This window comes from Petaurus breviceps, unplaced genomic scaffold, assembly GCF_028583685.1.
Source record: "Petaurus breviceps papuanus isolate PSGF00001 unplaced genomic scaffold, PetGlider_PUasm1.0 90994, whole genome shotgun sequence".
NCBI lineage: Eukaryota > Metazoa > Chordata > Mammalia > Diprotodontia > Petauridae > Petaurus > Petaurus breviceps.
Genome location: NW_027187393.1, coordinates 3262067 through 3275581, shown reverse-complemented (window position 1 = coordinate 3275581; position 13515 = coordinate 3262067). Strand labels below are relative to the sequence as shown.

The window sequence follows — 13515 nt, the reverse complement described above, 5'->3', positions numbered from 1 at the left end:
AGGAAGGAAGGAAGGAAGGAAGGAAGGAAGGAAGGAAGGAAGGAAGGGAGGGAGGGAGGGAGAAATATTGTCCAATTGGAACTGGCCAGTTGGGTCCCCAGTGGGGCAACTACTATTACTCACAGACTGTTTGTCCTTTGTTCTTGAAGAGGACCAATGACATCAGAAAGGCATGGCTATCTTCAGACAAGAACAACATTCATTTGGAAAGAGGGTAAAGGGGTTAAAGGACTCAAAATGTCTATAAAGGATGTAACTGTGGCATAAGGCAAGGCTGGTGCTTATTACAGATAACCAAAAACTTTTGGTGGCTTCCCACTATCAATTAATTATTGAATAATTTCTTAGCCCTGTCCCAGCCCCAATTTAATTGTTGTTGTTCAGTTGTTTTTTTAGTCTGACTCCTTGTGACCCCTTTTGGGGTTTTCTTGGCAAAGATACTACAGTGGTTTGCCATTTCCTTCTCCAGCTCATTTTACAGATGAGGAAACTGAGACCAACAGGAGTAAGTGACTTGCCCAGGATCAAACAGCTAGTAGGTATCTGAGGCCAGATTTGAACTCAGGAAAATGAGTTTTCCTAACTCCAGGCCTGTCACTCTATTCACTGCGCCACCCAGCTGCTCCCAACCCCAACTTATAGCCCCCCCCCTTTTTTAAGGTCATATCTATTATTTCCTTAATATAGGGAGCTCCCTAGTAAGGAAATTCTCTTTACCAGTGCCAAACAGAAAGTATTCTGTAGGTTAGAGATAATTGGTTAAGTGATGTACCAGGGTCACACAGAGAGGAAGGATTTGAAACTCTATCTTTCTGACTTGGAAGCCCTGGTCACTAACCATTTCACTGTACCACTTCAACATATTGCCTAGCCTTATCCTCTAGACAGTCTCACTGTGATGTGGAAGTAACCCTGGGTTCTCAAAAGCTATGCCGATGAGGTCTGAGCTCTGACACATTCTATCATGCTGGAAGATTCTGAGTATGGTCCTGTATGTAAATTACATCTGTTTCCACATCACATCTATACTTGCATCTCTCCCCTTGGCTCAGAATGTTCATTCTCTCGTCAGCCTTGTTTCTATCCTCCAGTTGCTGTTTATACTTTGTTTAGAACATAAAGTTCTTGATAGTGGGGACTGGTTTTCCCTTTCTTCCTATCTCCACCTCAGCACTTCTCCTGGCACATAATAAATGCTTAATTAAGTGCTTCTTGACTAACTGTTTTTCCTAATGTCTCAATGTTTTTCCTGTTTCTAAGGAAACAAGGTGGGGGAGGGGTGCAGTGCAGAGAGCAGTAAGAAGGGGTATGGGATAAAAAGTTCTTATTGGGGTCACTCTTCTGATTAAGAAATAGTTCCACTTAATTCAAGTAGAAACCTCAGAATAGAGGCTGAAGGCGGATGAGGGCTGGTATGACAAAGAATGAAGGGCTGAGTTCTTACAAAGGAGAAATGAACTCACACCACCACCTGCTGGCTAAATTTTCATGCTAACTGATTTGTTCCAAGTCTTAGTCCTTCTGACTTGGAGGTCCCCAAAACCTTCAGCAGGGCTGGGAGCTGAAGCTCAAGAGAGAGAAATAATGTTAGCACCTCCCTTCCTCAGTTGCTGTGGGGATCAAATAAGATAATTATAAAACACTTAGCCCAGCATCTGGCAATCTAGTAAGTGCTATATGAATGCTAAGTATTATTACTTATTCTTATTAACCATTTGGTCCTCTGAGTAATACTTTAGGATTCTAAGTTGCAAAGAAGGTGCCAATCTGTATTGAATACGGGGTCATCATCAGGAGTCCCCTAAATATGTTTGGCCAAAAAGAACAGAGTCCACTCAGAACTGTTATGAGGCTCAGATGAGATATGGGTTTGAAGACCTCAAAATGTCCATTATTGCTCTCAACCAGCTTCGTGACTAGCCCAAGCTACTCAACTCAGGGTCTTGGCATACTTACTTGTAATACAGAGGTGAGGATAAAACAGCATAGCCTGGAATACAGTGTTAGGAAGTCAGCTATATCCTAGCTGGGTGCCCCCTGGGCTGGGTGACTACCTCTCTAAGGCTAGGAGTTAAAAAGAATTGCTGCCCTGCTTAGATAAAGGAAGATGCAACTTCTAGGATTTCCCTAGACCCAGGGAATCAGGGGTCTGGAATACCTACACACATATTACATATACATATATACCCAAATATATACATATACATACACATGTTTACTACCTAGTACAGCTAAGTGTCTCTCAGTGGCTATAGTGCTGTACCTCGGTTCAGGAAGATGCAATCACATCCAGCCTTGGCCCCTTACTAACCATGGGATCCTGGGCAAGTAACCTCGGCATCTGTTGGCCTCAATTCCCTCATGCATAAAATGGGGACAATAATAGCACCTACCTCTAGGGTTGTTGGGAAGCTAAAATGAGATATCTGTAAAGCACTTTGCAAATCTTTTTTTTTTTTTTAAGCAATCGGGGTTAAGTAACTTGCTCAAGGTTACATGGCCAGTTATTTCTGGGTGTGGTGCTAAGTATCTGAGCCCGGGATTCGATCTCCAGGTCATCCCGACACTAGAGCCAGAGCTCTTACTCGCTGAGTCACCTGGGCACTTTGCAAATCTTAAAGAACTATATAAATGTTAGATGTTATTTTTATTACTCACCACCTTCTTCACAGGGTGGTTGTGAATCAGTCAATCAATCAATAAAACATCTGTTAAGTAAATGACTAGTATGTGCTAGGCAGTGAGGAGTCAAAAAGAGGGAAAAGACAGTTCCTGTTCTCAAGGAGCTTATACTCTAATGGGGGAGACAACATGTAAACAGATTTTGTATAAAACAAGCTAGATTACAGGGTAAATTTCAGTTGTTATTTTCTCTAATTTTCAGTTGACTTCATTTGGAGCTTTCTTGGCAAAGATACTGGAGTGGTTTGCCATTTCCTTCTGTAGATCATTTTGGAGATGAGGAAACTGAGGCAGACAGGATAAATGGGAAATAAGCAATAGAGGGAAGACACTAGAATTAAGAGGGGCTGGAAAAGGTTTCCTGTAGAAGGTAGGATATTACCTGGGTTTTAAAAGTAGTCAGAGTTGTGAGTAGGCAGAGCAGAGGAGGCAGAGGCATAGGGGATAGCCAGAGAAAAATACCTAGAGCCAAGAGATGAAGTGTCTTGTTCATGAAATATCCAGGAGGCCAGCATCACTTGATGGAAAAGTGCTTTTTGGAGAGTGAGGTGTAAGAAGACTGAAAAAGGTAAGAGGGCTTTGAATGACAAATAGAGCCTTTTGTATTTGATTTTGGAAGTGATAGGGAGCTACTGGAGTGTGCTGAGTGATGGTGGGAGGGTAGTGACATGATTGGACCTGAACTTTAGGAAAATGAAATTCTTTAAAACCTTAACTCTTGAATATGCAAAGATTTCCCCCCCCTTTCTCTTTCTCCTTAGGCTCCTAGGGCACCTAACTCTCTAAGGTCCTCAACTAGCTTCTTAACTTGTCTTTCATGGCATAAGGTGATCCTGGGCTCTTTGAGGCTTTGCCAGTGGTACCCAGTCTTGGAAAGATCCTATTACATTGGGAAGACTTCAAGTCTTCCCCATAATGGGCTATGTGTTTGTTAGCCTAAGTATACAAAGATTTTTCATCACCAGAGTAAAGACCACAGTTTTTCAGTCACAGCAACTCCTAAATTTTATCTTTATGAGAATCTGAGTGGTCTAGTGGATAGAATGCTGGAGTTGGATCCAGGAAGACCTGGATTCAAATCCTGCCTCAGAGATGTCCTTGCTTGTGTGACTCTTGGCCAGTCACAGCCTCTCTTATATCCAAGGTCCTCATCTGTAAAATGAAAGAGTCCCAGATCTAAATCTGTAATCTTTCGATCTGCTAACATAGGGAGGAGGCACATTCTGCATCTGAGGAGGGGGGCCACTGAAATCACAGATCCTCAAAGTATTGAAATACAGCATTGACTAGAATGCTTAGCACATGGTAGACAATAAGTGGTATTTATAAAAAAAAAATAATACCAACTCCTCTTTCTCAATAAGAGGGCAAGGGCAGGGAGGGAAGGAAAGAATTTAGAACTCAAAAAAATTTAAAACAAATGTTAAAAATTGTTTTTATACATAATTGGGGAAAAATAAAATATTAAACAAACAAGTTTTCAAAGTGCTTTCCCTGCAACATCTCTGAGAGCAGAGAGTGTAAGATTTATTTCCCCCAATTTATAGATGAGGAAACAAAAGCCAGAGAGAGAGTGATTTGTCCCAAGGTGATATGTCTAACCTATAAGAGCCAGAGGCATGGATTCAAACCTAGGTCCCCTGCCACAAGATCTAGGACTCTTTCCATTATACCACACTATTGATAAACTGAAGATCTGGACTGTAGAATTGGAGTTTGAGGGATTCATTCTTCTAGCAGTCTTATATCGGTTAGAAATGGTAACAAAGCCAGATTCCCAGATCAGTTGGGAGACTAAGTGAACAGGAGAAGGCCTATGGGGTTGTGAGTTCTCACTCACCTAGGGTCATAATAGGATCAGCATCCAGGAAGATATTATAATATGAGTTTAAATAGAGAGCTAGGATCTGGGATTAAACCCACTCCATCTCTATGGATAGAGCTATTTTTACCTTTGTAGGGAGCACGAGCAAGGTTATAGCTGGATATTTATTCCTCCACTCTCTTATCTCCAAGAGGTGCATTGGACAAGAATTATCTATTACACATGAGATATTTGTAGTCTAAGGGTACCATGCTCTTTGGGAGGATTTCAGGATAAAAGTCACTTTCCCTGTTTTCCCCAATGGGACAGAAGTTGTTAGCTTACTCACAGTCAACTTTGGTTCTTCCCAAGTCATTTATTACACAAAAATTAATCGTGGGTAAAGAACAAACATGTTTATCAAAGCACGTAATAAAACAAAAATTGAGGGAGTTGAAAGATTAGATTAAATGATGCAGTACATAAGAGTCAGGGGATTTTGCAACTCAGGATCTATTTGAAACCTTAGCCCAGCCAAGGAGAGAACAATCTAATCTAGGAAGTCTGCCCTTAGCAGTCTGTGCTGTTGCAGACACTGAGAATCGAGGGGTGTGTTGGGTGACTGGGTTTCTTCACATGCATATAGCTTTAGGGAGCTCCCATTAGCCATTCAAAGACTATGCTTTGCTTCTCCTCCAAGTCTCTGTAGAACTTTGTTTCTCTCTTAAAAGTCTTTCCACTAATAGAGTAGGGTCTGTCATTGCACTGATCTAAACCAAGGATGGGGTATCTGTGGCCTCGAGATCACATGTAGCCCTCTAGGTCCCCAAGTGCAGTCCTGTGAAGTTTGGATTCAGTCAAAGGGCCACACTTGAGGACCTAGAGCATCACATGTGGCCTGGAGGTCGCAGGTTCCCCACTCTTAACTAAACTTCTTAGTCTTTCAGAATGAAATGGTTTTTGTTTGTTTAATATTTCATTTTTCCCCAATTACATATAAAAACAATTTTAACATTTGTTTTAAAATATTTTTTAGTTCTACATTCTTTCTTTCCCTCCCTACCCTTCCCCTTTCATTGAGAAGGCAAGCAATTTGATGTAGGTTATACATGTGCAGTCATGCAAAACATATTTCCATATTAGTCAAGTTGTGAAAGAAAATACAGACCAAAAAAACCCAAGAAAAATAAAGAAATAAAGAAAAAAGTATGCTTTGATCTGCATTCAGACTCTATCTGTTCTGTCTCTGGAGGTGGATAGTATTTTTCATCCTAAATTATTCAGATTGTCTTGTATTATTGTATTGCTGAGAATAGCTGTTATACACAGCTGATTATCCTAGAATATTGCTGTTACTATGTACAATGTTCTCCTGGTTCTGTTAATTTCACTTTGCATCAGTTTATGTAAGTCTTTCCAGGTTTTTCTGGGACTATCCTGCTCATCATTTCTTACAGCACAATAGTTATATTGAACATTTGTTTTAAAGATGGCATTTAGTTGGGGCAAGAATAAATCATTTCAGAATATGATACTATTAGCTTGTATACTGAAGTGAGTATCTCTTCATTTAAAAGTATCCTTTAGCCCAGCATCATTTCTGATTGTCCTGTGTGATCAGCCAGTCTCTTCCTCTGCTGTTCATCCTCCATGTATTCTTGTCAAGATAGTATCTTAAGCCTTGTTCCATAGTCCTTCTGGAAATTTTGGGGAACCCCTAGCCTGATTATCTTGTAAGAACACATTCATTAGCATGAAAATTTAGCCAGCAGGTGGCTAAATTATTTCCCTTGTTTTACATATGAGGAAACTGAGATAAATACAAATTTGTGTGACTTGTCCAGGGTCATACAGCTAGTAAGGGTGTAAGGTAGTTTTGAACTCAGGTTTTCCTGACTCTAGGCCTGGTACCCAGGTCTTGCTGACTCTGAGACAGCTTTCTATACCTTATACCACACTGTCTCTATAAGATAAGTATTAGTTATTGGCCTGATTTTTCAGATGAGGAAACTGAAACCCAGGGAAATTAAGCGATTTGCCCATGATCACATAGCTACTGTGCCAGAACCAGGATTTGAAGCCAAGTCTCTCCTGACTACAAAGGCAGCACTCATTATACTACATCATGCTGTTTCTTAGTTGATAATAGAAGATTGTGACCTTAGGCAAGCCGCTGGCTCTCCTTGGACCTCAGTTTCCTTTTCTGTAAAGTGAGAAGCTTGTACTAGATTAGGGATATTGTATCTAAATATAAAATGCAAAGATCTTTCTTATGTCTTAAATGTAAAATGTAAAGACCAGCTTCACCTTACCCTTGAGCAATCCCTTGCCTACCCTGTATTAGATGATCTCTAAGGTACACATTTTTGTACTTATTCTTCCCTCCGTTAAATGATGAGCTCTCTGAGAGCAGAGCTTGATTTACATCAGACTTTTCATTTCAAGGCACTGCTAAACATAGTGCTCTGCATATAAAAGAGTTTAAGAAATTTTTACTGAGTTGAAATTTCTGCTCTCTAACAACCGTTCTGTCAGGAATTACTGGATTTAAGAGATAATAAGATGAGAACATGTTTGTAATGGGGATTCCTGCTCAGGTAGGAGCTGGGCCAGTTGACTGAGGTCCCTCCCAGCTGGGAGATTCTGTGAAGTCTCTGGTCTGGTCCTGCATCACTACAGCCGCAGGGAGAAAGAACAGCGTTCCTATTGGACCAGGAGAATTCTAGAGGCTTTTTCCCTTGGTGGCAAAGAAAACATGGACTGCATTTTGTCTGTAGAGAAGGATTCTGGGTCTTGACTGGCCAAAGGACAATGTTGTAGCTGAGCAAAAGTGGGTCATGCTTGGGAATACCTTAAAGTAGCAAAAGGGAAGAGCAAAGCAGCTACCAGGACTATAAGTCTGCAGAGGGAACTGAGGCAGAATCTTCGAGTCATTCCCCCAGCAGAGCACAGCAAGTAAATAGGAGAAAGGACTTAAGAGTGCCTCCAAAAACCAGCTGTATTTGGAAATATGAGACAGGAGCTAACCTATCTAGTTCTGTAAGTAACTTGGATTTACTCATATCCTGTGGAGAGTGCTGTTCATTGGGAGGGTTTCTCGAGTTTCTAAGGGCTCTGATTTGTTATATTTCTCATTGCAATGACATTTGCTTGTCATATAGCATGTAGCAACTGTTCAAGGCAGGATCTGAACTCAGAACTTCCTGGGGTCAAATATTGTGAGTTGTGTGTGTACAAGGTAAGTTGTTCTCCATGTACTGGTTGGTATCAGGTAAGGATTTTCCTAGGTTTCCTAGCTGAAGGCATTCAGCCAAGAAAATGAAAAATTCCCCCAAATACCAAAGTTTCTATGTCCTTAGTGTCTCTGACAAAATGGTTACACATACAGAAGCTGCCACCAAAGACTCAACCTAGGCCTTGAAGGAGGAGCTCAAAGGTCAATGAAGGGAAGGGAATGAGCTGGGAGAGAGGGTATTCTAGCACTAGGGAATAGTGGAGGAAAGACAGGGAGATAGGAAATTGAAGGATCTGATTAGAGAAGAGTTACCCAGGGTACAAAAAGCAGTGGGGGTTAAGGAAGGAAAATCAGGTTTGAACTTTATCCTATAGCAATGGAAAGCCACTTATGAATAAAGAATGAAATTCAATTCAATAAACATTGATTAAACATCTACTATATACCTAGTACTATGCTAAGCACTGGGAATACAAAGACAAAAATCAAACAGTTCCTGCCTTCAAGGAGCTTCCATTCTACTGGGGGGGGGGGAGGTGCAGCATGTACACAGTAAGTAAATAGAAAGTGTATAAAAAAAGTAATTTTTAAGAAGGGATGGCTAATAACTGGGGGATGGGGGAGGGGAAGAGCTCAGGAAAGGGTTCTTATAGGAAATGACATTAGAGCTATGTTGTGAAGAAACCTAGGCATTCTCTGTGTTAGAGGTGAAGAGACAGTGCATCTCAGACCATATGTACAAAGTCAGAGGCAGAAGACAGAATGTTCTGTACAGGAAATAGACCTAATAGGATTTGACTGGGTTAAAGACCAGGCAGATCTCAGCATCATGGGTGTGGTCCAAAATTCAGAGAATTATGCTGGGCCATGAGGCCAGTCAATCAGGGGAAAGGGAGGGTCTCTCCCTCTCTCAGTAAAACAGCTGCATGGTGGGGGGGCAGGCAGGACTGACAGTGCACCCAACCAGAAGGGCCTACCTAGGGCCAGGGATATAGATTGTAGAGTATCCTTGTTTTAAGGTCCAGGACTGTGGCTGTCTTTTTCACTTTCTGTTTCTTTTCCTGAGTAGAATGAATATGATTCCTGAGATGAAGTCCAGGAAAGGTTTCATACAGGAAGTTTTTCTCTTCACCTCTAACTCAGAGAATCCTATGTCTAGACTTAAGAGATAAGCTTGTGATTCTGAGAGGTCTAAAGCTCCTGGGTCCATGAAGGAATGTTTATTTGCAGCAAAATAGAACCTTCAGAAGTAGCTGAGCACAAAGTTTAGAGAAGGTTCAGGTTTGCAATAAAGCAAGTATGCAGAGTCAAGGTAAAATGTAAAATGCCTAATCGGTGATCTCACACACACGACTTTGTGTTTTGATGAAATTTAAGTGCCATCCTCCCAGCAGATTGCACCAGAGAATTTGCTGAATCCTATTTTAAGTCTGTTCTTATGTGCTCTTGTGATAATCCAATGTTTATCATTCCTTTGGTGTGTATCAATAAATGATCTGTCCCATACATGATTCATAATATACATTGAGCACATTTTTTACTTCCTCCTTTTTGGGAAAACCCTAGATATAAGCCACAAGTAAAAATTATCACTGGGGGTATCAGGGAGGAGTTTAATAAATTGAAGGTGAAAAAAGAGACACTTCCCCTCCCCCTTTTTGACATGGTTGTAGGTAGTTTACATTAGTCTAGAGGCTAGACTTCCCAGAATTTAACTTGGTCCAACCCCATGCCTGGGTCCAGAAGGAGAGATGGGTGCCAAACTCCCATGGTAATTCAGCAGTAATTCCTCAAGGTTTTAATATACTTCTGTGGAAATTTATTCATCAAATAAATATGTAATCTGGGGCTTCACCCACCCCTCCCACAATCCTTGTTCCAAGGTCGCCATGGTTTGGATTCCTGATCCTAAGGTGCTCACCTCCAGCACCTGAAACTGAGGACAAAGAATAGAAACAAGCACCCCCAAACTCATCTCTCAGAGGCAGGTAAAAGATAAGGAGCAGGGGAAGGATGTTCCTTCTCACCAATTCAGTTCATGGTGTCCATAATGGACAAAGAAGATAAAAGTTGCCAAAGAGAGTGCAGCAGAAAAGAATGGTGGAAAAGGGTGCCATCTTGTTTAAAGATGCAGACTGCAAACAAAGGAGACTGTCCCTATCCATGTGGCCTGGGACTCAGGGGACACAGGTCCCAGGTTAGCCAAACTGGGCAGGCTCAAAAGACCCCTCTCAATGGTGTTGCCATATTAGAACTGGACAGAGAAGTCCAGGTTACATATATAAAATACTTTACAAATCATAAAGCACTGCACAGGTTCATAAATCTAGACCTAAAAGGGACCTCAGAAGTCATCCATTGTTCAACCCCCCTTGTTCTATAGATGAGGAAACCTACAAATGGCAGTAGCTGTTATTACTATCTATAGAGGGTGTAACCAGGAATAGCCTAAAGACATCTCCCCATACTAGGTGTGGACCTTCCCACTGAGATGAGAGATGGCATTTCCTTAATGGGGTGTGAATGAGAAGCTTGCTCAACATGAGTAGGTTAAAAAGGTGAGCTTTTTGGTGTGCCTTTGACACATCTTCCTGTAGAAAGGGTGGACATCCTTATATAATATGTTGAACTACATGGCCACTGAAGATCTGAGCTAGACACTTGGATTAGGATTATATAAAGGAGAAGACAGAGAATGTCAGCAGGGAGGCATATAATAAAGCCAGAGTAAAATAGAGCTGATGGAACTCTTCTGCTAATGTTAGAAAGCATATGTATACACATACACACACATACATACAGAGAGAGAAAGAGAGAGAGAGAGAGAGACAGAGAGACAGAGAGAGAGAGAGACAGAGAGAGAGACAGAGAGACAGAGAGACAGAGACAGAGACGGAGACAGAGACAGAGACAGAGAGAGACAGAGAGAGAGAGAGAGAGAAACAGTTTTGAGTCCCTGGGGTATGAAGCCTGCACAGTTTCCCAGGAAACCCCTTAGCCACAGATATGGAAGTTATGGAGAAACAGTAGTATTGATGCCAAAGAATTCTTGGAGTGGGGAACCATATGACCCAAGAGGTGCCAGAATGCAGGGGCAGTGGTTGAGTGATGAGAATTTCTGGATTTAATTTCCTGGAAGGGGAGATGAGAATTTCCTAGAAAACTCCAAGTTCCTTATCAAGGCCATATTCCTGTTCAGGAAAAGGATAAAATAACATGTGGCCCTGGGGCCTGAGGACTGAGCCACAATGTGGAAGCATAAATTTATACCTTGTCTCTCACTTCTACAATGAGTGATGCAGACTGTTTGGGTTCTATGGAAAAGAGAAGACTCTCTAACACCTGGCACATTTCCCTTATGAAGGAGTCTCAGCCACAGGGTGGTACCATGTATCTGGAGGATAGTATAGGTCTCTGGGAAAAGGTAAAGAGAAAGAAGAGTTGACTTTGTTTATGAACTCCTGTTTGTTGCTTTTTGCATTTTTCCTATGGGGCTAAATAAAAACTGTCTTTTCGATTCAATTAAATAAATACTTATTAAGCATTTGCTATGTGCCAGGCACTGTACTAAGTGCTGGGGATATAAATAAGGAAAAGATAGGTGGTCCCTGTCCACAAGGAGCTTACAATCTAATGGAAGAATACAACACATAAAAGGAAGCTTAAAAGGGGGAAGGACACCAAGGGGTGCTAGGTGGTACAACATCTTCCTGAGTTCAAATCCAGTCTCAGTACTAGCTGTTTGCCTTAGTTTCCTCATCTGTAAAATGTGCTGGAGAAGGAAATGGCAAGCCACTTCAGTATCTTTGCCAAAAAAATCCCAAATGGGGTCAAGAAGAGTTGGACACAATTGATTAACAACAACAACCAGGAGGTACCTGGCATGGGAACATGATGCTCCATAGAATTAAAACCAAACAGAGTTGCTGGTGGAAAATGGAGAGTTACCTGGAAAGTTCTGAGCTGAGCCCTCTATAAAGGAAGGCTTTGGGAGGAGTTTATTGCTCTACCCTCCAGAACCCCAATCAGAGGGGAGAGGCAGCTGAGTATAAAATGTGAGCTGACTATTTCCGGTGATTCTGGGAAGCCAATAAATTATCCTGGCTTTGTAATTGATTCTGATTCTGATAGCTTGATTGCTTGCATGGCTCTTTTATTGTCATCCATAGAGACTAAGACATGAATTGTATTCTGATATTCCCAGGGGAAAACCCTAGATAGGGACACAAGACACAAACAAATTAATGATAAATCTCCCAAGTACATGTAAACCCAAAGTTTGTGGCTCTTGGCTTGGGTTACAAATATTAATCTTGCTTTCTGCATTTCTACCACACTAACCTCTGGTCTTGAGAAGCAATAATGTGTCATATGAGGAGCAGTAATGTGTCATAGGGTGTTATTTAACTTTTTTTTAAACTGAGGAAAGATATTCTGTGTGTATTGAGAGGGATTAGGGATGGTTATTGGGAATTCTTGTGGTAGGGGGAAAAAAGCAAAATGCATTTCCAAAATATTTTTAGAGAGAAAAAAAATGCTGCATGCCTTGTATGCATTTTCCAGATTCTATACTAGCTGATGCACCATAAAAGCTCTTTATGTTTTAAATATCTAACTTGCTATGGTTTGTGTCCTTCAGACATTGCTGACATAGCATTTCAAGTGAAATCTGGGAAGCTGGCACAGTCACACAATTTTTGGGAGGTAGAGCAAATTTCTAGATAGGACATGACGACCTTGAATCTCCTCAGGGATTCATGTCTCAAAGGGAGAGTCACAGAAAGACAAACTGGAACTTAAGCTGTTGACAAACTGAAGATTGGCATGATCTAAACACAGGATTCCACTGTCTCCTGAAATAAAAGCACTTCAGACAGTATGCAGGAGCATAGGACCTCACACATAGTAATCCTTTAATCAATATTTATTGAATTGTTTGGCAAAAAACAACAACTGGATAGTGTTCCCACTAACAAAAAAAGGAGAAAGAAAATTTAATACATGTGACTGAAAACCTATAATTTCCCCTTTGAAATTGCTTTGGTTTCATGAAATACAATGGAGGGAAGAAAGTAGAAAGTTCCCTCGCTTGAGAGTCAGAAGCTCTGGGATTCAGTCCTTTTTTTTGGTACCTTGAGCAAGCCTTTTTTTTTTTTTGTCTTTTTTGTTTTGTTTTGTTTTTGCTTTTTGGAGGTGGGAAGGTGGGGCAATTGGGGTTAAGTGACTTGCCCGAGGTCACACTGCTAGTAAGTATGTCAATTGTCTGAGTTCGGATTTGAACTCAGGTCCTCCTGATCCAGGGCCGGTGCTATATTCACTGCATCACCTAGCCGCCCCTGCAAGTCTCTTTTCTTTTGGCCTCAGTTTCTTCAACTGTAAAAGGAGTGGAGGGAGTTACCTTATGTGATCCCTGAAGTTCTGCTTTTCTTTTTCTCCTTTTAGTGGTGAATTGGGATAAAGGGTGAATAGCTGATTGTCTTGGTAGTGCATAGAGGCCGTATCAGAGTGGGGAGACCCAGAAAATTTGGCTCCCTTTTGCCACTCTAGCCCCAAACCGTTCACATTATGTATCACTTTTCTGAAGACTAGTCACCTCTACTAGAAGGACCATAGACAATAGCACCACCCTGTGGCTTTCAGGTAAGATTGCACTACATTCCTTAGAAAGCCTTTACCAGGGCAAAGAAATTGGGAGAATGTCCATCAATTGGGAATGGCAGAACAAGTTGTGGCGTATGTATGTATGTATGGATGGATGGATGGATGGATGGATGGATGGATGGATGGATGGATG

At 41.3% G+C, this 13515-nt stretch overlaps 1 protein-coding gene across 1 annotated transcript in view; it reads left to right on the top strand.

Annotated features, from left to right (window-relative positions):
* CNOT6 (CCR4-NOT transcription complex subunit 6) overlaps window positions 1-13515 on the top strand; it is an 83311-nt gene that overhangs the window by 12472 nt on the left and 57324 nt on the right. The gene's annotated exons all lie outside the window — the stretch shown is intronic.